The sequence below is a fragment of the Salmo salar genome, chromosome ssa04 (assembly GCF_905237065.1).
Source record: "Salmo salar chromosome ssa04, Ssal_v3.1, whole genome shotgun sequence".
NCBI lineage: Eukaryota > Metazoa > Chordata > Actinopteri > Salmoniformes > Salmonidae > Salmo > Salmo salar.
This window is the reverse complement of record NC_059445.1, coordinates 2,530,952-2,557,229: the sequence shown is the minus strand read 5'-3', so window position 1 is coordinate 2,557,229 and position 26,278 is coordinate 2,530,952. Positions and strand designations below refer to the sequence as shown.

Sequence of the window (26,278 nt, the reverse complement as noted above, 5' to 3'; positions counted from 1 at the left end):
TAAAAATCTCACAGATTTAGAAGTTGATCATCTACAGCGTCAAGCTAATTTCACTGAGGGCAGAGTGTCTGCGGGTTTTCGCTCCTTCCTTGCACTTGATTGACGAATTAAGGTCACTAATTAGTTATTGATTGGTGAAGAGGAGGACACAGGGGGTGAACTGCTACACTTGATGCCAAGTCGAGACAGACAAGAGGACAGAGGGACCAGAGAGTGTCTTTGGGGAAAGAGGAATGCCCTTTTTACATCTAAATATGCTTGCTGCTACAAATGTATGAGATGTATCTAATTACACACCACTAGGACTGAGATTACACACAACTAGGACTGGGATTACACACCACTAGCACTGGGATTTCACACCACTAGGACTTTGACTACAAACCACTAGGACTGGGATTACACACCACTAGGACTATGACTACACACCACTAGGACTGGGATTACACACCACTAGGATTACATACCACTAGGACTGTGACTGCACACCACCAGGACTGGGATTAAACACCACTAGGACTGGGATTACACACCACTAGGACTGGGATTAAACACCACTAGGACTGGGACTACACACCACTAGGACTGGGACTACACACCACTAGGACTACACACCTCTAGGACTGGGACTACACACCACTAGGACTACACACCACTAGGTCTATGACTACACACCTCTAGGACTGGGACTACACACCACTAGGACTACACACAACTAAATATATGACTACACACCTCTAGGTCTATGACTACACACCACTAGGTCTATGACTACACACCTCTAGGACGAAATAAAAATGAGTTTTTTTTAAATAGATCCTGAATTGTGAAGCCATTCATTTGAAGAGGAAGAACAGTAAAATGCTGATGAAACTCAATAGAACTCTGAGAATGACAGTCACTTAAGACGCAAATGAATTTAACATCAAGATCAGCAGAGAGCAGTCCCCCACTACCTGAAAGTCTGCAATCAAGATTTCCACATTTGGGAAATTCGCAGGGGTCAGCACAGCCAGAGTGCACTAGCTAAGCCTCGCCCTGGACGAACCACCTTCTTGATCACGGTGTCTCCCTTGCCAGGTAAGTATGAGTTGTACACGTTGGTAGAGGGGGACTCATTCCAGGACAAAGGTGTTTGACTAACGGTTACCACTTCTACTACTGACAATACCACATCATATCGACCAGGGTCTAATAACGTTTACTAATGCAGTTGTGGACAAAGCGGTGGAAAAGCGATGCACTTTGTTTTATTATATTATATCGCTGTCTGACTATTTTCCCATCATGCAACACGGTAGAAATGCTGAAATCACATTCGTGCTCACACAGCCAACCGAAAGACACCAACTATTTCTGGTGTTTTGTAGCGTTCCAGACATTGTAGGAATAGTTTCATCACATACGACCCCAGATATAAAGGAGAAACAGTCGCCTACTACTTCATCAACAACAACAAGACACAGTAGTAGCTACTAGGGATAGGGGGCGATATTTTGACTTCCGGATGAAAAGCATGCGCAAAGTAAACTGCCTGCTACTCAGGCCCAGAAGCTAGGATATGCAGTGGTAGATATGGATAGAAAACACTCTAAAGTTTCTAAAACTGTTAAAATAACATCTGTGAGTAAAACAGAACTGAAATGGCAGGCGAAACCCTGAGGACAAACCACCCCTCCCAAAATAAATCATCCTACCACTGATTTCAATGGCTGGCACTTTTATAAAAGGGCGAAATCGTGCCCGATTGCAGTTCCTAGGGCTTCCACTAGATGTCAACAGTCTTTAGAAAGAGTTGCAGGCTGTTTTTTTTTTTAATGAGCCAGAAATTGTAGTTTTACTAGGTGGCTCCCATTTTGGCTGAAGTGTTTCCAAGCGCCTGACTGAGAGTGTTCTTTGGTATTTTTCACCGGTAAAGACAATAACAACTCTCAGTCTTAAATTTTATTGTTTATTTGCGTATTAGGATACCTAAGGATTGATTATAAACGTTGATTGACTTGTTTGGATAAGTTTATTGGTAACGTTTGGGATTCATTTTGTATGCATTTTGAAGGAAGGAAACCGAGTGGATTATTGATGAAGCGCGCCAGCTAAACTGAGTTTTTATGGATATAAAGAAGGACTTTATCGAACAAAAGGACCATTTGTAATGTAACTGGGACCTTTTGGAGTGCCAACAGAAGATCTTCAAAGGTAAGGCATATATTATATCGCTATTTCTGACTTTCGTGTCGCAACTCCCTGGTTGAAAATGATTTGTTATGCATTTGTGTGCTGGGCGCTGTCCTCAGATAATCGCATGGTTTGCTTTCACCGTAAAGCCTTTTTGAAATCTGACACGGCGGCTGGATTAACAACAAGTTAAGCTTTATTTTGATGTGTTGCACTTGTGATTTCATGAAAGTTTAATATTTATAGTAATTTAATTTGAATTTCGCGCTCTGCAATTTCACCGGATGTTGGCCAGGTGGGACGCTACTGTCCCACCTATCCCAAAGAAACAAATTCTTATTTACAATGAAGGCCTACACCGGCCAAACCTGGACAACGCTGGGCCAATTGAATAGGCTACTGCAACTCATAGTATGTAGTACTTTTCAGACAGGTGATCTATTATAAATTATAAACTGGGTGGTTTGAGCCCTGAATGCAGATTGACAAAAACAAATATTTTTACTGTTCTAATTTAGTTGGTAACCAGTTTCTAATATCAATAATGCCCTTCTGGGGGTTTGTGGTATATGGCCAATGCTAGAGTGACCCCTATCCACAAGAAGGGCAGCAAAACAGACCAGTATCAATTTTGAGTGAGCGGTCTAAGATGCTGGAAAAAGTAATTTATGAACAGATAGATGAATATACTGGCAAGAATTTCTCTGTTTTGACTGACTTCATCAGGAAATAAGTGGACCAGGAAAATGTCTGTGGAATAGTTGACCAGGGAAATGTCTGTGGCATTGTAATGGTTGACCAGGGAAATGTCTGTGGAATGGTAATGGTTGACCAGGGAAATGTCTGTTGTCATGTAATGGTTGACCAGGGAAATGTCTGTGGAGTGGTAACGGCTGACCAGGGAAATGTCTGTGGCATTGTAATGGTTGACCAGGGAAATGTCTGTTGTCATGGTAATGGATGACCAGGGAAATGTCTGTGGAATGGGAATGATTGAGCAGGGAAATGTCTGTTGTCATGGTAACAGTTAACCAGGGAAATGTCTGTTGTCATGGTAATAGTTGACCAGGGAAATGTCTGTGGCATGGTAATGGTTGACCAGGGAAATGTCTGTTATCATGGTAATGGTTGACCAGGGAAATTGTCTGTTGTCATGGTAATGGTTGACCAGGGAAATGTCTGTTGTCATGGTAATGGTTGACCAGGGAAATGTCTGTTGTCATGGTAATGGTTGACCAGGGAAATGGCTGTTGTCGTGGTAACGGTTGACCAGGGAAATGTCTGTTGTCATGGTAATAGCTGACCAGGGAAATATCTGTGGAATGGTAATGGATACAATATACAAAGTTGATGAGCCTTGGTGATATAGACCGATTCCATTTCAGATGATATGGGACTCCCAATCACGACCGTATGTGAGGCAGCCTGTTTATTGTGGTCTTAAATTACAAACGGTCCTATAAATGACTTAATTATCTAGCGAATAAAACACCTCAATCCAGATTAGATCTGAGGGCGCAAAATGATCCATTCACAAGTAGGCCTTTTCCTTGACATAATCAGGACATGACAGGCATAAATAATCACCAGTGCTACAATAACAGATCACACACATTGTGGTTATCAGAAGACAAAATGTATCTCTGAGGCCTTAGTTGGCTTTTAAATATATCCTACATTCTATAACCATTCATCTGATAAGGAAGAAAATGTAAATGATGATAAATCTCTTTGTCAACAGAACTCAAAGAGTTATAACTCAGAATACCAGCTTATACATTATTTTTAACATCAAGATCAGGGGAGAGCGCGAACGCAGTCCCCCACTACCAGAAATTATGCAATCAAGATTTCCACATTTGGGAAATTCGCAGGGGTCAGCACAGCCGGAGTGCAATGGCTGAGCCTCGTCCTGGGTGAACCGCCTTCTTGATCACGGTGTCTCTCTTGCCAGGTAAGTATGAGTTGTACACGTTGGTAGAGGGGCACTCATTCCAGGACAAAGGTGTTTGTCTAACGGTTACCACTTGTACTACTGACAATACCACATCATATCGACCAGGGTCTAATAACATTTACTAATACAGTTGCGGACAAAGCGGTGGAAAAGCGATGCACTTTGTTTTATTATATTATATCGCTGTCTGACTATTTTTCCCATCATGCAACACGGTAGAAATGCTGAAATCACATTCGTGCTCACACAGCCAACCGAAAGACACCAACTATTTCTGGTGTTTTGTAGCGTTTTGTAGCGTTCCAGACATTGTAGGAATAGTTTCATCACATACGACCCCAGATATAAAGGAGAAACAGTCGCCTACTACTTCATCAACAACAACAAGACACAGTAGTAGCTACTAGGGATAGGGGGCGATATTTTGACTTCCGGATGAAAAGCATGCGCAAAGTAAACTGCCTGCTACTCAGGCCCAGAAGCTAGGATATGCATTGGTAGATATGGATAGAAAACACTCTAAAGTTTCTAAAACTGTTAAAATAACGTCTGTGAGTAAAACAGAACTGAAATGGCAGGCGAAACCCCGAGGACAAACCATCCCCCTCCCCTTAAAAAGGAATCCTCCTACCACTGATTTCAATGGCTGGCACTTTTATAAAAGGGCGAAATCGTGCCCGATTGCAGTTCCTAGGGCTTCCACTAGATGTCAACACTCGTTAGAAAGAGTTGCAGGCTGTTTTTTTTTTTAATGAGCCAGAAATTGCAGTTTTACTAGGTGGCTCCCATTTTGGCTTTAGTGTTTCCAAGTGCGTGACTGAGAGTGTTCTTTGGTATTTTTCACCGGTAAAGACAATAATGATTCTCAGTCTTAAATTGTATTGTTTATTTGCGTATTAGGATACCTAAGGATTGATTATAAACGTTGATTGACTTGTTTGGATAAGTTTATTGGTAACGTTTGGGATTAATTTTGTATGCATTTTGAAGGAAGGAAACCGAGTGGATTATTGATGAAGCGCGCCAGCTAAACTGAGTTTTTATGGATATAAAGAAGGACTTTATCGAACAAAAGGACCATTTGTAATGTAACTGGGACCTTTTGGAGTGCCAACAGAAGATCTTCAAAGGTAAGGCATATATTATATCGCTATTTCTGACTTTCGTGTCGCAACTCCCTGGTTGAAAACGATTTGTTATGCATTTGTGTGCTGGGCGCTGTCCTCAGATAATCGCATGGTTTGCTTTCACCGTAAAGCCTTTTTGAAATCTGACACGGCGGCTGGATTAACAACAATTTAAGCTTTATTTTGATGTGTTGCACTTGTGATTTCATGAAAGTTTAATATTTATAGTAATTTAATTTGAATTTCGCGCTCTGCAATTTCACCGGATGTTGGCCAGGTGGGACGCTACTGTCCCACCTATCCCAAAGAAACAAATTCTTATTTACAATGAAGGCCTACACCGGCCAAACCTGGACAACGCTGGGCCAATTGAATAGGCTACTGCAACTCATAGTATGTAGTACTTTTCAGACAGGTGATCTATTATAAATTATAAACTGGGTGGTTTGAGCCCTGAATGCAGATTGACAAAAACAAATATTTTTACTGTTCTAATTTAGTTGGTAACCAGTTTCTAATATCAATAATGCCCTTCTGGGGGTTTGTGGTATATGGCCAATGCTAGCGTGACCCCTATCCACAAGAAGGGCAGCAAAACAGACCTGTATCAATTTTGAGTGAGCGGTCTAAGATGCTGGAAAAAGTAATTTATGAACAGATAGAGGAATATACTGGCAAGAATTTCTCTGTTTTGACTGACTTCATCAGGAAATAAGTGGACCAGGAAAATGTCTGTGGAATAGTTGACCAGGGAAATGTCTGTGGCATTGTAATGGTTGACCAGGGAAATGTCTGTGGAATGGTAATGGTTGACCAGGGAAATGTCTGTTGTCATGGTAATGGTTGACCAGGGAAATGTCTGTTGTCAGTGGTAACGGCTGACCAGGGAAATGTCTGTGGCATTGTAATGGTTGACCAGGGAAATGTCTGTTGTCATGGTAATGGATGACCAGGGAAATGTCTGTGGAATGGGAATGATTGAGCAGGGAAATGTCTGTTGTCATGGTAACAGTTAACCAGGGAAATGTCTGTTGTCATGGTAATAGTTGACCAGGGAAATGTCTGTGGCATGGTAATGGTTGACCAGGGAAATGTCTGTTGTCATGGTAATGGTTGACCAGGGAAATTGTCTGTTGTCATGGTAATGGTTGACCAGGGAAATGTCTGTTGTCATGGTAATAGCTGACCAGGGAAATATCTGTGGAATGGTAATGGATACAATATACAAAGTTGATGAGCCTTGGTGATATAGACCGATTCCATTTCAGATGATATGGGACTCCCAATCACGACCGTATGTGAGGCAGCCTGTTTATTGTGGTCTTAAATTACAAACGGTCCTATAAATGACTTAATTATCTAGCAAATAAAACACCTCAATCCAGATTAGATCTGAGGGCGCAAAATGATCCATTCACAAGTAGGCCTTTTCCTTGACATAATCAGGACATGACAGGCATAAATAATCACCAGTGCTACAATAACAGATCACACACATTGTGGTTATCAGAAGACAAAATGTATCTCTGAGGCCTTAGTTGGCTTTTAAATATATCCTACATTCTATAACCATTCATCTGATAAGGAAGAAAATGTAAATGATGATAAATCTCTTTGTCAACAGAACTCAAAGAGTTATAACTCAGAATAACAGCTTATACATTATTTTTAACATCAAGATCAGGGGAGAGCGCGAACACAGTCCCCCACTACCAGAAATTATGCAATCGAGATTTCCACATTTGGGAAATTCGCAGGGGTCAGCACAGCCGGAGTGCAATGGCTGAGCCTCGCCCTGGGTGAACCGCCTTCTTGATCACGGTGTCTCCCTTGCCAGGTAAGTATGAGTTGTACACGTTGGTAGAGGGGCACTCATTCCAGGACAAAGGTGTTTGTCTAACGGTTACCACTTGTACTACTGACAATACCACATCATATCGACCAGGGTCTAATAACGTTTACTAATACAGTTGCGGACAAAGCGGTGGAAAAGCGATGCACTTTGTTTTATTATATTATATCGCTGTCTGACTATTTTTCCCATCATGCAACACGGTAGAAATGCTGAAATCACATTCGTGCTCACACAGCCCACCGAAAGACACCAACTATTTCTGGTGTTTTGTAGCGTATTGTAGCGTTCCAGACATTGTAGGAATAGTTTCATCACATACGACCCCAGATATAAAGGAGAAACAGTCGCCTACTACTTCATCAACAACAACAAGACACAGTAGTAGCTACTAGGGATAGGGGGCGATATTTTGACTTCCGGATGAAAAGCATGCGCAAAGTAAACTGCCTGCTACTCAGGCCCAGAAGCTAGGATATGCATTGGTAGATATGGATAGAAAACACTCTAAAGTTTCTAAAACTGTTAAAATAACGTCTGTGAGTAAAACAGAACTGAAATGGCAGGCGAAACCCCGAGGACAAACCATCCCCCCTCCCCCAAAAAGAAATCCTCCTACCACTGATTTCAATGGCTGGCACTTTTATAAAAGGGCGAAATCATGCCCGATTGCAGTTCCTAGGGCCTCCACTAGATGTCAACACTCGTTAGAAAGAGTTGCAGGCTGTTTTTTTTTTTAATGAGCCAGAAATTGCAGTTTTACTAGGTGGCTCCCATTTTGGCTGTAGTGTTTCCAAGTGCGTGACTGAGAGTGTTCTTTGGTATTTTTCAGCGGTAAAGACAATAATGATTCTCAGTCTTAAATTGTATTGTTTATTTGCGTATTAGGATACCTAAGGATTGATTATAAACGTTGATTGACTTGTTTGGATAAGTTTATTGGTAACGTTTGGGATTCATTTTGTATGCATTTTGAAGGAAGGAAACCGAGTGGATTATTGATGAAGCGCGCCAGCTAAACTGAGTTTTTATGGATATAAAGAAGGACTTTATCGAACAAAAGGACCATTTGTAATGTAACTGGGACCTTTTGGAGTGCCAACAGAAGATCTTCAAAGGTAAGGCATATATTATATCGCTATTTCTGACTTTCGTGTCGCAACTCCCTGGTTGAAAACGATTTGTTATGCATTTGTGTGCTGGGCGCTGTCCTCAGATAATCGCATGGTTTGCTTTCACCGTAAAGCCTTTTTGAAATCTGACACGGCGGCTGGATTAACAACAATTTAAGCTTTATTTTGATGTGTTGCACTTGTGATTTCATGAATGTTTAATATTTATAGTAATTTAATTTGAATTTCGCGCTCTGCAATTTCACCGGATGTTGGCCAGGTGGGACGCTACTGTCCCACCTATCCCAAAGAAACAAATTCTTATTTACAATGAAGGCCTACACCGGCCAAACCTGGACAACGCTGGGCCAATTGAATAGGCTACTGCAACTCATAGTATGTAGTACTTTTCAGACAGGTGATCTATTATAAATTATAAACTGGGTGGTTTGAGCCCTGAATGCAGATTGACAAAAACAAATATTTTTACTGTTCTAATTTAGTTGGTAACCAGTTTCTAATATCAATAATGCCCTTCTGGGGGTTTGTGGTATATGGCCAATGCTAGAGTGACCCCTATCCACAAGAAGGGCAGCAAAACAGACCTGTATCAATTTTGAGAGAGCGGTCTAAGATGCTGGAAAAAGTAATTTATGAACAGATAGAGGAATATACTGGCAAGAATTTCTCTGTTTTGACTGACTTCATCAGGAAATAAGTGGACCAGGAAAATGTCTGTGGAATATTTGACCAGGGAAATGTCTGTGGCATTGTAATGGTTGACCAGGGAAATGTCTGTGGAATGGTAATGGTTGACCAGGGAAATGTCTGTTGTCATGGTAATGGTTGACCAGGGAAATGTCTGTTGTCATGGTAATGGTTGACCAGGGAAATGGCTGTTGTCGTGGTAACGGTTGACCAGGGAAATGTCTGTTGTCATGGTAATAGCTGACCAGGGAAATATCTGTGGAATGGTAATGGATACAATATACAAAGTTGATGAGCCTTGGTGATATAGACCGATTCCATTTCAGATGATATGGGACTCCCAATCACGACCGTATGTGAGGCAGCCTGTTTATTGTGGTCGTAAATTACAAACGGTCCTATAAATGACTTAATTATCTAGCGAATAAAACACCTCAATCCAGATTAGATCTGAGGGCGCAAAATGATCCATTCACAAGTCGGCCTTTTCCTTGACATAATCAGGACATGACAGGCATAAATAATCACCAGTGCTACAATAACAGATCACACACATTGTGGTTATCAGAAGACAAAATGTATCTCTGAGGCCTTAGTTGGCTTTTAAATATATCCTACATTCTATAACCATTCATCTGATAAGGAAGAAAATGTAAATGATGATAAATCTCTTTGTCAACAGAACTCAAAGAGTTATAACTCAGAACACCAGCTTATACATTATTTTTAACATCAAGATCAGGGGAGAGCGCGAACGCAGTCCCCCACTACCAGAAATTATGCAATCGAGATTTCCACATTTGGGAAATTCGCAGGGGTCAGCACAGCCGGAGTGCAATGGCTGAGCCTCGCCCTGGGTGAACCGCCTTCTTGATCACGGTGTCTCCCTTGCCAGGTAAGTATGAGTTGTACATGTTGGTAGAGGGGCACTCATTCCAGGACAAAGGTGTTTGTCTAACGGTTACCACTTGTACTACTGACAATACCACATCATATCGACCAGGGTCTAATAACGTTTACTAATACAGTTGCGGACAAAGCGGTGGAAAAGCGATGCACTTTGTTTTATTATATTATATCGCTGTCTGACTATTTTTCCCATCATGCAACACGGTAGAAATGCTGAAATCACATTCGTGCTCACACAGCCAACCGAAAGACACCAACTATTTCTGGTGTTTTGTAGCGTTTTGTAGCGTTCCAGACATTGTAGGAATAGTTTCATCACATACGACCCCAGATATAAAGGAGAAACAGTCGCCTACTACTTCATCAACAACAACAAGACACAGTAGTAGCTACTAGGGATAGGGGGGCGATATTTTGACTTCCGGATGAAAAGCATGCGCAAAGTAAACTGCCTGCTACTCAGGCCCAGAAGCTAGGATATGCATTGGTAGATATGGATAGAAAACACTCTAAAGTTTCTAAAACTGTTAAAATAACGTCTGTGAGTAAAACAGAACTGAAATGGCAGGCGAAACCCCGAGGACAAACCATCCCCCTCCCCCCAAAAGAAATCCTCCTAACACTGATTTCAATGGCTGGCACTTTTATAAAAGGGCGAAATCATGCCCGATTGCAGTTCCTAGGGCCTCCACTAGATGTCAACACTCGTTAGAAAGAGTTGCAGGCTGTTTTTTTTTAAAATGAGCCAGAAATTGCAGTTTTACTAGGTGGCTCCCATTTTGGCTGTAGTGTTTCCAAGTGCGTGACTGAGAGTGTTCTTTGGTATTTTTCACCGGTAAAGACAATAATGATTCTCAGTCTTAAATTGTATTGTTTATTTGCGTATTAGGATACCTAAGGATTGATTATAAACGTTGATTGACTTGTTTGGATAAGTTTATTGGTAACGTTTGGGATTAATTTTGTATGCATTTTGAAGGAAGGAAACCGAGTGGATTATTGATGAAGCGCGCCAGCTAAACTGAGTTTTTATGGATATAAAGAAGGACTTTATCGAACAAAAGGACCATTTGTAATGTAACTGGGACCTTTTGGAGTGCCAACAGAAGATCTTCAAAGGTAAGGCATATATTATATCGCTATTTCTGACTTTCGTGTCGCAACTCCCTGGTTGAAAATGATTTGTTATGCATTTGTGTGCTGGGCGCTGTCCTCAGATAATCGCATGGTTTGCTTTCACCGTAAAGCCTTTTTGAAATCTGACACGGCGGCTGGATTAACAACAAGTTAAGCTTTATTTTGATGTGTTGCACTTGTGATTTCATGAAAGTTTAATATTTATAGTAATTTAATTTGAATTTCGCGCTCTGCAATTTCACCGGATGTTGGCCAGGTGGGACGCTACTGTCCCACCTATCCCAAAGAAACAAATTCTTATTTACAATGAAGGCCTACACCGGCCAAACCTGGACAACGCTGGGCCAATTGAATAGGCTACTGCAACTCATAGTATGTAGTACTTTTCAGACAGGTGATCTATTATAAATTATAAACTGGGTGGTTTGAGCCCTGAATGCAGATTGACAAAAACAAATATTTTTACTGTTCTAATTTAGTTGGTAACCAGTTTCTAATATCAATAATGCCCTTCTGGGGGTTTGTGGTATATGGCCAGTGCTAGAGTGACCCCTATCCACAAGAAGGGCAGCAAAACAGACCTGTATCAATTTTGAGTGAGCGGTCTAAGATGCTGGAAAAAGTAATTTATGAACAGATAGAGGAATATACTGGCAAGAATTTCTCTGTTTTGACTGACTTCATCAGGAAATAAGTGGACCAGGAAAATGTCTGTTAGGAATAGTTGACCAGGGAAATGTCTGTGGCATTGTAATGGTTGACCAGGGAAATGTCTGTGGAATGGTAATGGTTGACCAGGGAAATGTCTGTTGTCATGGTAATGGTTGACCAGGGAAATGTCTGTTGTCATGGTAATGGTTGACCAGGGAAATGGCTGTTGTCGTGGTAACGGTTGACCAGGGAAATGTCTGTTGTCATGGTAATAGCTGACCAGGGAAATATCTGTGGAATGGTAATGGATACAATATACAAAGTTGATGAGCCTTGGTGATATAGACCGATTCCATTTCAGATGATATGGGACTCCCAATCACGACCGTATGTGAGGCAGCCTGTTTATTGTGGTCTTAAATTACAAACGGTCCTATAAATGACTTAATTATCTAGCGAATAAAACACCTCAATCCAGATTAGATCTGAGGGCGCAAAATGATCCATTCACAAGTCGGCCTTTTCCTTGACATAATCAGGACATGACAGGCATAAATAATCACCAGTGCTACAATAACAGATCACACACATTGTGGTTATCAGAAGACAAAATGTATCTCTGAGGCCTTAGTTGGCTTTTAAATATATCCTACATTCTATAACCATTCATCTGATAAGGAAGAAAATGTAAATGATGATAAATCTCTTTGTCAACAGAACTCAAAGAGTTATAACTCAGAACACCAGCTTATACATTATTTTTAACATCAAGATCAGGGGAGAGCGCGAACGCAGTCCCCCACTACCAGAAATTATGCAATCGAGATTTCCACATTTGGGAAATTCGCAGGGGTCAGCACAGCCGGAGTGCAATGGCTGAGCCTCGCCCTGGGTGAACCGCCTTCTTGATCACGGTGTCTCCCTTGCCAGGTAAGTATGAGTTGTACACGTTGGTAGAGGGGCACTCATTCCAGGACAAAGGTGTTTGTCTAACGGTTACCACTTGTACTACTGACAATACCACATCATATCGACCAGGGTCTAATAACGTTTACTAATACAGTTGCGGACAAAGCGGTGGAAAAGCGATGCACTTTGTTTTATTATATTATATCGCTGTCTGACTATTTTTCCCATCATGCAACACGGTAGAAATGCTGAAATCACATTCGTGCTCACACAGCCAACCGAAAGACACCAACTATTTCTGGTGTTTTGTAGCGTTTTGTAGCGTTCCAGACATTGTAGGAATAGTTTCATCACATACGACCCCAGATATAAAGGAGAAACAGTCGCCTACTACTTCATCAACAACAACAAGACACAGTAGTAGCTACTAGGGATAGGGGGCGATATTTTGACTTCCGGATGAAAAGCATGCGCAAAGTAAACTGCCTGCTACTCAGGCCCAGAAGCTAGGATATGCATTGGTAGATATGGATAGAAAACACTCTAAAGTTTCTAAAACTGTTAAAATAACGTCTGTGAGTAAAACAGAACTGAAATGGCAGGCGAAACCCCGAGGACAAACCATCCCCCTCCCCCAAAAGAAATCCTCCTAACACTGATTTCAATGGCTGGCACTTTTATAAAAGGGCGAAATCATGCCCGATGGCAGTTCCTAGGGCCTCCACTAGATGTCAACACTCGTTAGAAAGAGTTGCAGGCTGTTTTTTTTTTAAATGAGCCAGAAATTGCACTTTTACTAGGTGGCTCCCATTTTGGCTGTAGTGTTTCCAAGTGCGTGACTGAGAGTGTTCTTTGGTATTTTTCACCGGTAAAGACAATAATGATTCTCAGTCTTAAATTGTATTGTTTATTTGCGTATTAGGATACCTAAGGATTGATTATAAACGTTGATTGACTTGTTTGGATAAGTTTATTGGTAACGTTTGGGATTAATTTTGTATGCATTTTGAAGGAAGGAAACCGAGTGGATTATTGATGAAGCGCGCCAGCTAAACTGAGTTTTTATGGATATAAAGAAGGACTTTATCGAACAAAAGGACCATTTGTAATGTAACTGGGACCTTTTGGAGTGCCAACAGAAGATCTTCAAAGGTAAGGCATATATTATATCGCTATTTCTGACTTTCGTGTCGCAACTCCCTGGTTGAAAATGATTTGTTATGCATTTGTGTGCTGGGCGCTGTCCTCAGATAATCGCATGGTTTGCTTTCACCGTAAAGCCTTTTTGAAATCTGACACGGCGGCTGGATTAACAACAAGTTAAGCTTTATTTTGATGTGTTGCACTTGTGATTTCATGAAAGTTTAATATTTATAGTAATTTAATTTGAATTTCGCGCTCTGCAATTTCACCGGATGTTGGCCAGGTGGGACGCTACTGTCCCACCTATCCCAAAGAAACAAATTCTTATTTACAATGAAGGCCTACACCGGCCAAACCTGGACAACGCTGGGCCAATTGAATAGGCTACTGCAACTCATAGTATGTAGTACTTTTCAGACAGGTGATCTATTATAAATTATAAACTGGGTGGTTTGAGCCCTGAATGCAGATTGACAAAAACAAATATTTTTACTGTTCTAATTTAGTTGGTAACCAGTTTCTAATATCAATAATGCCCTTCTGGGGGTTTGTGGTATATGGCCAGTGCTAGAGTGACCCCTATCCACAAGAAGGGCAGCAAAACAGACCTGTATCAATTTTGAGTGAGCGGTCTAAGATGCTGGAAAAAGTAATTTATGAACAGATAGAGGAATATACTGGCAAGAATTTCTCTGTTTTGACTGACTTCATCAGGAAATAAGTGGACCAGGAAAATGTCTGTGGAATAGTTGACCAGGGAAATGTCTGTGGCATTGTAATGGTTGACCAGGGAAATGTCTGTGGAATGGTAATGGTTGACCAGGGAAATGTCTGTTGTCATGGTAATGGTTGACCAGGGAAATGTCTGTTGTCATGGTAATGGTTGACCAGGGAAATGGCTGTTGTCGTGGTAACGGTTGACCAGGGAAATGTCTGTTGTCATGGTAATAGCTGACCAGGGAAATATCTGTGGAATGGTAATGGATACAATATACAAAGTTGATGAGCCTTGGTGATATAGACCGATTCCATTTCAGATGATATGGGACTCCCAATCACGACCGTATGTGAGGCAGCCTGTTTATTGTGGTCTTAAATTACAAACGGTCCTATAAATGACTTAATTATCTAGCGAATAAAACACCTCAATCCAGATTAGATCTGAGGGCGCAAAATGATCCATTCACAAGTAGGCCTTTTCCTTGACATAATCAGGACATGACAGGCATAAATAATCACCAGTGCTACAATAACAGATCACACACATTGTGGTTATCAGAAGACAAAATGTATCTCTGAGGCCTTAGTTGGCTTTTAAATATATCCTACATTCTATAACCATTCATCTGATAAGGAAGAAAATGTAAATGATGATAAATCTCTTTGTCAACAGAACTCAAAGAGTTATAACTCAGAATACCAGCTTATACATTATTTTTAACATCAAGATCAGGGGAGAGCGCGAACGCAGTCCCCCACTACCAGAAATTATGCAATCGAGATTTCCACATTTGGGAAATTCGCAGGGGTCAGCACAGCCGGAGTGCAATGGCTGAGCCTCGCCCTGGGTGAACCGCCTTCTTGATCACGGTGTCTCCCTTGCCAGGTAAGTATGAGTTGTACACGTTGGTAGAGGGGCACTCATTCCAGGACAAAGGTGTTTGTCTAACGGTTACCACTTGTACTACTGACAATACCACATCATATCGACCAGGGTCTAATAACGTTTACTAATACAGTTGCGGACAAAGCGGTGGAAAAGCGATGCACTTTGTTTTATTATATTATATCGCTGTCTGACTATTTTTCCCATCATGCAACACGGTAGAAATGCTGAAATCACATTCGTGCTCACACAGCCAACCGAAAGACACCAACTATTTCTGGTGTTTTGTAGCGTTTTGTAGCGTTCCAGACATTGTAGGAATAGTTTCATCACATACGACCCCAGATATAAAGGAGAAACAGTCGCCTACTACTTCATCAACAACAACAAGACACAGTAGTAGCTACTAGGGATAGGGGGGCGATATTTTGACTTCCGGATGAAAAGCATGCGCAAAGTAAACTGCCTGCTACTCAGGCCCAGAAGCTAGGATATGCATTGGTAGATATGGATAGAAAACACTCTAAAGTTTCTAAAACTGTTAAAATAACGTCTGTGAGTAAAACAGAACTGAAATGGCAGGCGAAACCCCGAGGACAAACCATCCCCCTCCCCCCCAAAAGAAATCCTCCTACCACTGATTTCAATGGCTGGCACTTTTATAAAAGGGCGAAATCGTGCCCGATTGCAGTTCCTAGGGCTTCCACTAGATGTCAACACTCGTTAGAAAGAGTTGCAGGCTGTTTTTTTTTTAAATGAGCCAGAAATTGCAGTTTTACTAGGTGGCTCCCATTTTGGCTGTAGTGTTTCCAAGTGCGTGACTGAGAGTGTTCTTTGGTATTTTTCACCGGTAAAGACAATAATGATTCTCAGTCTTAAATTGTATTGTTTATTTGCGTATTAGGATACCTAAGGATTGATTATAAACGTTGATTGACTTGTTTGGATAAGTTTATTGGTAACGTTTGGGATTAATTTTGTATGCATTTTGAAGGAAGGAAACCGAGTGGATTATTGATGAAGCGCGCCAGCTAAACTGAGTTTTTATGGATATAAAGAAGGACTTTATCGAACAAAAGGACCATTTGTAATGTAACTGGGACCTTTTGGAGTGCCAACAGAAGATCTTCAAAGGTAAGGCATATATTATATCGCTATTTCTGACTTTCGTGTCGCAACTCCCTGGTTGAAAATGATTTGTTATGCATTTGTGTGCTGGGCGCTGTCCTCAGATAATCGCATGGTTTGCTTTCACCGTAAAGCCTTTTTGAAATCTGACACGGCGGCTGGATTAACAACAAGTTAAGCTTTATTTTGATGTGTTGCACTTGTGATTTCATGAAAGTTTAATATTTATAGTAATTTAATTTGAATTTCGCGCTCTGCAATTTCACCGGATGTTGGCCAGGTGGGACGCTACTGTCCCACCTATCCCAAAGAAACAAATTCTTATTTACAATGAAGGCCTACACCGGCCAAACCTGGACAACGCTGGGCCAATTGAATAGGCTACTGCAACTCATAGTATGTAGTACTTTTCAGACAGGTGATCTATTATAAATTATAAACTGGGTGGTTTGAGCCCTGAATGCAGATTGACAAAAACAAATATTTTTACTGTTCTAATTTAGTTGGTAACCAGTTTCTAATATCAATAATGCCCTTCTGGGGGTTTGTGGTATATGGCCAATGCTAGAGTGACCCCTATCCACAAGAAGGGCAGCAAAACAGACCTGTATCAATTTTGAGTGAGCGGTCTAAGATGCTGGAAAAAGTAATTTATGAACAGATAGAGGAATATACTGGCAAGAATTTCTCTGTTTTGACTGACTTCATCAGGAAATAAGTGGACCAGGAAAATGTCTGTGGAATAGTTGACCAGGGAAATGTCTGTGGCATTGTAATGGTTGACCAGGGAAATGTCTGTGGAATGGTAATGGTTGACCAGGGAAATGTCTGTTGTCATGGTAATGGTTGACCAGGGAAATGTCTGTTGTCATGGTAATGGTTGACCAGGGAAATGGCTGTTGTCGTGATACCAGGGAAATGTCTGTTGTCATGGTAATAGCTGACCAGGGAAATATCTGTGGAATGGTAATGGATACAATATACAAAGTTGATGAGCCTTGGTGATATAGACCGATTCCATTTCAGATGATATGGGACTCCCAATCACGACCGTATGTGAGGCAGCCTGTTTATTGTGGTCTTAAATTACAAACGGTCCTATAAATGACTTAATTATCTAGCGAATAAAACACCTCAATCCAGATTAGATCTGAGGGCGCAAAATGATCCATTCACAAGTAGGCCTTTTCCTTGACATAATCAGGACATGACAGGCATAAATAATCACCAGTGCTACAATAACAGATCACACACATTGTGGTTATCAGAAGACAAAATGTATCTCTGAGGCCTTAGTTGGCTTTTAAATATATCCTACATTCTATAACCATTCATCTGATAAGGAAGAAAATGTAAATGATGATAAATCTCTTTGTCAACAGAACTCAAAGAGTTATAACTCAGAATACCAGCTTATACATTATTTTTAACATCAAGATCAGGGGAGAGCGCGAACGCAGTCCCCCACTACCAGAAATTATGCAATCGAGATTTCCACATTTGGGAAATTCGCAGGGGTCAGCACAGCCGGAGTGCAATGGCTGAGCCTCGCCCTGGGTGAACCGCCTTCTTGATCACGGTGTCTCCCTTGCCAGGTAAGTATGAGTTGTACACGTTGGTAGAGGGGCACTCATTCCAGGACAAAGGTGTTTGTCTAACGGTTACCACTTGTACTACTGACAATACCACATCATATCGACCAGGGTCTAATAACGTTTACTAATACAGTTGCGGACAAAGCGGTGGAAAAGCGATGCACTTTGTTTTATTATATTATATCGCTGTCTGACTATTTTTCCCATCATGCAACACGGTAGAAATGCTGAAATCACATTCGTGCTCACACAGCCAACCGAAAGACACCAACTATTTCTGGTGTTTTGTAGCGTTGGCTCCAGACATTGTAGGAATAGTTTCATCACATACGACCCCAGATATAAAGGAGAAACAGTCGCCTACTACTTCATCAACAACAACAAGACACAGTAGTAGCTACTAGGGATAGGGGGCGATATTTTGACTTCCGGATGAAAAGCATGCGCAAAGTAAACTGCCTGCTACTCAGGCCCAGAAGCTAGGATATGCATTGGTAGATATGGATAGAAAACACTCTAAAGTTTCTAAAACTGTTAAAATAACGTCTGTGAGTAAAACAGAACTGAAATGGCAGGCGAAACCCCGAGGACAAACCATCCCCCTCCCCCCCCAAAAGAAATCCTCCTACCACTGATTTCAATGGCTGGCACTTTTATAAAAGGGCGAAATCGTGCCCGATTGCAGTTCCTAGGGCTTCCACTAGATGTCAACACTCGTTAGAAAGAGTTGCAGGCTGTTTTTTTTTTAAAATGAGCCAGAAATTGCAGTTTTACTAGGTGGCTCCCATTTTGGCTGTAGTGTTTCCAAGTGCGTGACTGAGAGTGTTCTTTGGTATTTTTCACCGGTAAAGACAATAATGATTCTCAGTCTTAAATTGTATTGTTTATTTGCGTATTAGGATACCTAAGGATTGATTATAAACGTTGATTGACTTGTTTGGATAAGTTTATTGGTAACGTTTGGGATTCATTTTGTATGCATTTTGAAGGAAGGAAACCGAGTGGATTATTGATGAAGCGCGCCAGCTAAACTGAGTTTTTATGGATATAAAGAAGGACTTTATCGAACAAAAGGACCATTTGTAATGTAACTGGGACCTTTTGGAGTGCCAACAGAAGATCTTCAAAGGTAAGGCATATATTATATCGCTATTTCTGACTTTCGTGTCGCAACTCCCTGGTTGAAAATGATTTGTTATGCATTTGTGTGCTGGGCGCTGTCCTCAGATAATCGCATGGTTTGCTTTCACCGTAAAGCCTTTTTGAAATCTGACACGGCGGCTGGATTAACAACAAGTTAAGCTTTATTTTGATGTGTTGCACTTGTGATTTCATGAATGTTTAATATTTATAGTAATTTAATTTGAATTTCGCGCTCTGCAATTTCACCGGATGTTGGCCAGGTGGGACGCTACTGTCCCACCTATCCCAAAGAAACAAATTCTTATTTACAATGAAGGCCTACACCGGCCAAACCTGGACAACGCTGGGCCAATTGAATAGGCTACTGCAACTCATAGTATGTTACTTTTCAGACAGGTGATCTATTATAAATTATAAACTGGGTGGTTTGAGCCCTGAATGCAGATTGACAAAAACAAATATTTTTACTGTTCTAATTTAGTTGGTAACCAGTTTCTAATATCAATAATGCCCTTCTGGGGGTTTGTGGTATATGGCCAATGCTAGCGTGACCCCTATCCACAAGAAGGGCAGCAAAACAGACCTGTATCAATTTTGAGTGAGCGGTCTAAGATGCTGGAAAAAGTAATTTATGAACAGATAGAGGAATATACTGGCAAGAATTTCTCTGTTTTGACTGACTTCATCAGGAAATAAGTGGACCAGGAAAATGTCTGTGGAATAGTTGACCAGGGAAATGTCTGTGGCATTGTAATGGTTGACCAGGGAAATGTCTGTGGAATGGTAATGGTTGACCAGGGAAATGTCTGTTGTCATGTAATGGTTGACCAGGGAAATGTCTGTTGATGGTAACGGCTGACCAGGGAAATGTCTGTGGCATTGTAATGGTTGACCAGGGAAATGTCTGTTGTCATGGTAATGGCTGACCAGGGAAATGTCTGTGGCATTGTAATGGTTGAGCAGGGAAATGTCTGTTGTCATGGTAACAGTTAACCAGGGAAATGTCTGTTGTCATGGTAATAGTTGACCAGGGAAATGTCTGTGGCATGGTAATGGTTGACCAGGGAAATGTCTGTTGTCATGGTAATGGTTGACCAGGGAAATTGTCTGTTGTCATGGTAATGGTTGACCAGGGAAATGTCTGTTGTCATGGTAATGGTTGACCAGGGAAATGTCTGTTGTCATGGTAATGGTTGACCAGGGAAATGGCTGTTGTCGTGGTAACGGTTGACCAGGGAAATGTCTGTTGTCATGGTAATAGCTGACCAGGGAAATATCTGTGGAATGGTAATGGATACAATATACAAAGTTGATGAGCCTTGGTGATATAGACCGATTCCATTTCAGATGATATGGGACTCCCAATCACGACCGTATGTGAGGCAGCCTGTTTATTGTGGTCTTAAATTACAAACGGTCCTATAAATGACTTAATTATCTAGCGAATAAAACACCTCAATCCAGATTAGATCTGAGGGCGCAAAATGATCCATTCACAAGTAGGCCTTTTCCTTGACATAATCAGGACATGACAGGCATAAATAATCACCAGTGCTACAATAACAGATCACACACATTGTGGTTATCAGAAGACAAAATGTATCTCTGAGGCCTTAGTTGGCTTTTAAATATATCCTACATTCTATAACCATTCATCTGATAAGGAAGAAAATGTAAATGATGATAAATCTCTTTGTCAACAGAACTCAAAGAGTTATAACTCGGAATAACAGCTTATACATTATTTTTAACATCAAGATCAGGGGAGAGCGAACGCAGTCCCCCACTACCAGAAATTATGCAATCGAGATTTCCACATTTGGGAAATTCGCAGGGGTCAGCACAGCCGGAGTGCAATGGCTGAGCCTCGCCCTGGGTGAACCGCCTTCTTGATCACGGTGTCTCCCTTGCCAGGTAAGTATGAGTTGTACACGTTGGTAGAGGGGCACTCATTCCAGGACAAAGGTGTTTGTCTAACGGTTACCACTTGTACTACTGACAATACCACATCATATCGACCAGGGTCTAATAACGTTTACTAATACAGTTGCGGACAAAGCGGTGGAAAAGCGATGCACTTTGTTTTATTATATTATATCGCTGTCTGACTATTTTTCCCATCATGCAACACGGTAGAAATGCTGAAATCACATTCGTGCTCACACAGCCAACCGAAAGACACCAACTATTTCTGGTGTTTTGTAGCGTTTTGTAGCGTTCCAGACATTGTAGGAATAGTTTCATCACATACGACCCCAGATATAAAGGAGAAACAGTCGCCTACTACTTCATCAACAACAACAAGACACAGTAGTAGCTACTAGGGATAGGGGGCGATATTTTGACTTCCGGATGAAAAGCATGCGCAAAGTAAACTGCCTGCTACTCAGGCCCAGAAGCTAGGATATGCATTGGTAGATATGGATAGAAAACACTCTAAAGTTTCTAAAACTGTTAAAATAACGTCTGTGAGTAAAACAGAACTGAAATGGCAGGCGAAACCCCGAGGACAAACCATCCCCCTCCCCCAAAAAGAAATCCTCCTACCACTGATTTCAATGGCTGGCACTTTTATAAAAGGGCGAAATCGTGCCCGATTGCAGTTCCTAGGGCCTCCACTAGATGTCAACACTCGTTAGAAAGAGTTGCAGGCTGTTTTTTTTTTAAATGAGCCAGAAATTGCAGTTTTACTAGGTGGCTCCCATTTTGGCTGTAGTGTTTCCAAGTGCGTGACTGAGAGTGTTCTTTGGTATTTTTCACCGGTAAAGACAATAATGATTCTCAGTCTTAAATTGTATTGTTTATTTGCGTATTAGGATACCTAAGGATTGATTATAAACGTTGATTGACTTGTTTGGATAAGTTTATTGGTAACGTTTGGGATTCATTTTGTATGCATTTTGAAGGAAGGAAACCGAGTGGATTATTGATGAAGCGCGCCAGCTAAACTGAGTTTTTATGGATATAAAGAAGGACTTTATCGAACAAAAGGACCATTTGTAATGTAACTGGGACCTTTTGGAGTGCCAACAGAAGATCTTCAAAGGTAAGGCATATATTATATCGCTATTTCTGACTTTCGTGTCGCAACTCCCTGGTTGAAAATGATTTGTTATGCATTTGTGTGCTGGGCGCTGTCCTCAGATAATCGCATGGTTTGCTTTCACCGTAAAGCCTTTTTGAAATCTGACACGGCGGCTGGATTAACAACAAGTTAAGCTTTATTTTGATGTGTTGCACTTGTGATTTCATGAAAGTTTAATATTTATAGTAATTTAATTTGAATTTCGCGCTCTGCAATTTCACCGGATGTTGGCCAGGTGGGACGCTACTGTCCCACCTATCCCAAAGAAACAAATTCTTATTTACAATGAAGGCCTACACCGGCCAAACCTGGACAACGCTGGGCCAATTGAATAGGCTACTGCAACTCATAGTATGTAGTCTTTTCAGACAGGTGATCTATTATAAATTATAAACTGGGTGGTTTGAGCCCTGAATGCAGATTGACAAAAACAAATATTTTTACTGTTCTAATTTAGTTGGTAACCAGTTTCTAATATCAATAATGCCCTTCTGGGGGTTTGTGGTATATGGCCAATGCTAGCGTGACCCCTATCCACAAGAAGGGCAGCAAAACAGACCTGTATCAATTTTGAGTGAGCGGTCTAAGATGCTGGAAAAAGTAATTTATGAACAGATAGAGGAATATACTGGCAAGAATTTCTCTGTTTTGACTGACTTCATCAGGAAATAAGTGGACCAGGAAAATGTCTGTGGAATAGTTGACCAGGGAAATGTCTGTGGCATTGTAATGGTTGACCAGGGAAATGTCTGTGGAATGGTAATGGTTGACCAGGGAAATGTCTGTTGTCATGGTAATGGTTGACCAGGGAAATGTCTGTTGTAGTGGTAATGGCTGACCAGGGAAATGTCTGTGGCATTGTAATGGTTGACCAGGGAAATGTCTGTTGTCATGGTAATGGCTGACCAGGGAAATGTCTGTGGCATTGTAATGGTTGACCAGGGAAATGTCTGTTGTCATGGTAACAGTTAACCAGGGAAATGTCTATTGTCATGGTAATAGTTGACCAGGGAAATGTCTGTTGTCATGGTAATGGTTGACCAGGGAAATGTCTGTTGTCATGGTAATGGTTGACCAGGGAAATTGTCTGTTGTCATGGTAATGGTTGACCAGGGAAATGTCTGTTGTCATGGTAATGGTTGACCAGGGAAATGTCTGTTGTCATGGTAATGGTTGACCAGGGAAATGGCTGTTGTCGTGGTAACGGTTGACCAGGGAAATGTCTGTTGTCATGGTAATAGCTGACCAGGGAAATATCTGTGGAATGGTAATGGATACAATATACAAAGTTGATGAGCCTTGGTGATATAGACCGATTCCATTTCAGATGATATGGGACTCCCAATCACGACCGTATGTGAGGCAGCCTGTTTATTGTGGTCTTAAATTACAAACGGTCCTATAAATGACTTAATTATCTAGCGAATAAAACACCTCAATCCAGATTAGATCTGAGGGCGCAAAATGATCCATTCACAAGTAGGCCTTTTCCTTGACATAATCAGGACATGACAGGCATAAATAATCACCAGTGCTACAATAACAGATCACACACATTGTGGTTATCAGAAGACAAAATGTATCTCTGAGGCCTTAGTTGGCTTTTAAATATATCCTACATTCTATAACCATTCATCTGATAAGGAAGAAAATGTAAATGATGATAAATCTCTTTGTCAACAGAACTCAAAGAGTTATAACTCAGAATAACAGCTTATACATTATTTTTAACATCAAGATCAGGGGAGAGCGCGAACACAGTCCCCCACTACCAGAAATTATGCAATCGAGATTTCCACATTTGGGAAATTCGCAGGGGTCAGCACAGCCGGAGTGCAATGGCTGAGCCTCGCCCTGGGTGAACCGCCTTCTTGATCACGGTGTCTCCCTTGCCAGGTAAGTATGAGTTGTACACGTTGGTAGAGGGGCACTCATTCCAGGACAAAGGTGTTTGTCTAACGGTTACCACTTGTACTACTGACAATACCACATCATATCGACCAGGGTCTAATAACGTTTACTAATACAGTTGCGGACAAAGCGGTGGAAAAGCGATGCACTTTGTTTTATTATATTATATCGCTGTCTGACTATTTTTCCCATCATGCAACACGGTAGAAATGCTGAAATCACATTCGTGCTCACACAGCCAACCGAAAGACACCAACTATTTCTGGTGTTTTGTAGCGTTTTGTAGCGTTCCAGACATTGTAGGAATAGTTTCATCACATACGACCCCAGATATAAAGGAGAAACAGTCGCCTACTACTTCATCAACAACAACAAGACACAGTAGTAGCTACTAGGGATAGGGGGGCGATATTTTGACTTCCGGATGAAAAGCATGCGCAAAGTAAACTGCCTGCTACTCAGGCCCAGAAGCTAGGATATGCATTGGTAGATATGGATAGAAAACACTCTAAAGTTTCTAAAACTGTTAAAATAACGTCTGTGAGTAAAACAGAACTGAAATGGCAGGCGAAACCCCGAGGACAAACCATCCCCCTCCCCCCCAAAAGAAATCCTCCTACCACTGATTTCAATGGCTGGCACTTTTATAAAAGGGCGAAATCATGCCCGATTGCAGTTCCTAGGGCCTCCACTAGATGTCAACACTCGTTAGAAAGAGTTGCAGGCTGTTTTTTTTTTTAAATGAGCCAGAAATTGCAGTTTTACTAGGTGGCTCCCATTTTGGCTGTAGTGTTTCCAAGTGCGTGACTGAGAGTGTTCTTTGGTATTTTTCACCGGTAAAGACAATAATGATTCTCAGTCTTAAATTGTATTGTTTATTTGCGTATTAGGATACCTAAGGATTGATTATAAACGTTGATTGACTTGTTTGGATAAGTTTATTGGTAACGTTTGGGATTCATTTTGTATGCATTTTGAAGGAAGGAAACCGAGTGGATTATTGATGAAGCGCGCCAGCTAAACTGAGTTTTTATGGATATAAAGAAGGACTTTATCGAACAAAAGGACCATTTGTAATGTAACTGGGACCTTTTGGAGTGCCAACAGAAGATCTTCAAAGGTAAGGCATATATTATATCGCTATTTCTGACTTTCGTGTCGCAACTCCCTGGTTGAAAACGATTTGTTATGCATTTGTGTGCTGGGCGCTGTCCTCAGATAATCGCATGGTTTGCTTTCACCGTAAAGCCTTTTTGAAATCTGACACGGCGGCTGGATTAACAACAAGTTAAGCTTTATTTTGATGTGTTGCACTTGTGATTTCATGAAAGTTTAATATTTATAGTAATTTAATTTGAATTTCGCGCTCTGCAATTTCACCGGATGTTGGCCAGGTGGGACGCTACTGTCCCACCTATCCCAAAGAAACAAATTCTTATTTACAATGAAGGCCTACACCGGCCAAACCTGGACAACGCTGGGCCAATTGAATAGGCTACTGCAACTCATAGTATGTAGTACTTTTCAGACAGGTGATCTATTATAAATTATAAACTGGGTGGTTTGAGCCCTGAATGCAGATTGACAAAAACAAATATTTTTACTGTTCTAATTTAGTTGGTAACCAGTTTCTAATATCAATAATGCCCTTCTGGGGGTTTGTGGTATATGGCCAATGCTAGAGTGACCCCTATCCACAAGAAGGGCAGCAAAACAGACCTGTATCAATTTTGAGTGAGCGGTCTAAGATGCTGGAAAAAGTAATTTATGAACAGATAGAGGAATATACTGGCAAGAATTTCTCTGTTTTGACTGACTTCATCAGGAAATAAGTGGACCAGGAAAATGTCTGTGGAATAGTTGACCAGGGAAATGTCTGTGGCATTGTAATGGTTGACCAGGGAAATGTCTGTGGAATGGTAATGGTTGACCAGGGAAATGTCTGTTGTCATGGTAATGGTTGACCAGGGAAATGTCTGTTGTCATGGTAATGGTTGACCAGGGAAATGGCTGTTGTCGTGGTAACGGTTGACCAGGGAAATGTCTGTTGTCATGGTAATAGCTGACCAGGGAAATATCTGTGGAATGGTAATGGATACAATATACAAAGTTGATGAGCCTTGGTGATAT

General features: G+C 41.1%; 9 non-coding genes across 9 annotated transcripts; all 9 read right to left on the bottom strand.

Moving 5' to 3' along the window:
• Positions 1-925: 925 nt before the first annotated feature.
• On the bottom strand, positions 926-1,088 carry LOC123742618 (U1 spliceosomal RNA). Its single transcript, XR_006769771.1, has one exon. It is a non-coding gene; the product is annotated as a U1 spliceosomal RNA (small nuclear RNA).
• Positions 1,089-3,973: 2,885 nt separating this feature from the next.
• On the bottom strand, positions 3,974-4,137 carry LOC123742616 (U1 spliceosomal RNA). The gene has a single exon (XR_006769769.1). It is a non-coding gene; the product is annotated as a U1 spliceosomal RNA (small nuclear RNA).
• Positions 4,138-6,940: 2,803 nt separating this feature from the next.
• LOC123742611 (U1 spliceosomal RNA) lies at positions 6,941-7,104 on the bottom strand. The gene has a single exon (XR_006769764.1). It is a non-coding gene; the product is annotated as a U1 spliceosomal RNA (small nuclear RNA).
• A 2,566-nt stretch (positions 7,105-9,670) lies between these two features.
• LOC123742609 (U1 spliceosomal RNA) lies at positions 9,671-9,834 on the bottom strand. Its single transcript, XR_006769762.1, has one exon. It is a non-coding gene; the product is annotated as a U1 spliceosomal RNA (small nuclear RNA).
• A 2,568-nt stretch (positions 9,835-12,402) lies between these two features.
• LOC123742608 (U1 spliceosomal RNA) lies at positions 12,403-12,566 on the bottom strand. The gene has a single exon (XR_006769761.1). It is a non-coding gene; the product is annotated as a U1 spliceosomal RNA (small nuclear RNA).
• A 2,564-nt stretch (positions 12,567-15,130) lies between these two features.
• On the bottom strand, positions 15,131-15,294 carry LOC123742607 (U1 spliceosomal RNA). Its single transcript, XR_006769760.1, has one exon. It is a non-coding gene; the product is annotated as a U1 spliceosomal RNA (small nuclear RNA).
• A 2,559-nt stretch (positions 15,295-17,853) lies between these two features.
• Positions 17,854-18,017, bottom strand: LOC123742606 (U1 spliceosomal RNA). Its single transcript, XR_006769759.1, has one exon. It is a non-coding gene; the product is annotated as a U1 spliceosomal RNA (small nuclear RNA).
• Positions 18,018-20,912: 2,895 nt separating this feature from the next.
• On the bottom strand, positions 20,913-21,074 carry LOC123742614 (U1 spliceosomal RNA). The gene has a single exon (XR_006769767.1). It is a non-coding gene; the product is annotated as a U1 spliceosomal RNA (small nuclear RNA).
• Positions 21,075-23,977: 2,903 nt separating this feature from the next.
• Positions 23,978-24,141, bottom strand: LOC123742610 (U1 spliceosomal RNA). The gene has a single exon (XR_006769763.1). It is a non-coding gene; the product is annotated as a U1 spliceosomal RNA (small nuclear RNA).
• Positions 24,142-26,278: the final 2,137 nt, after the last annotated feature.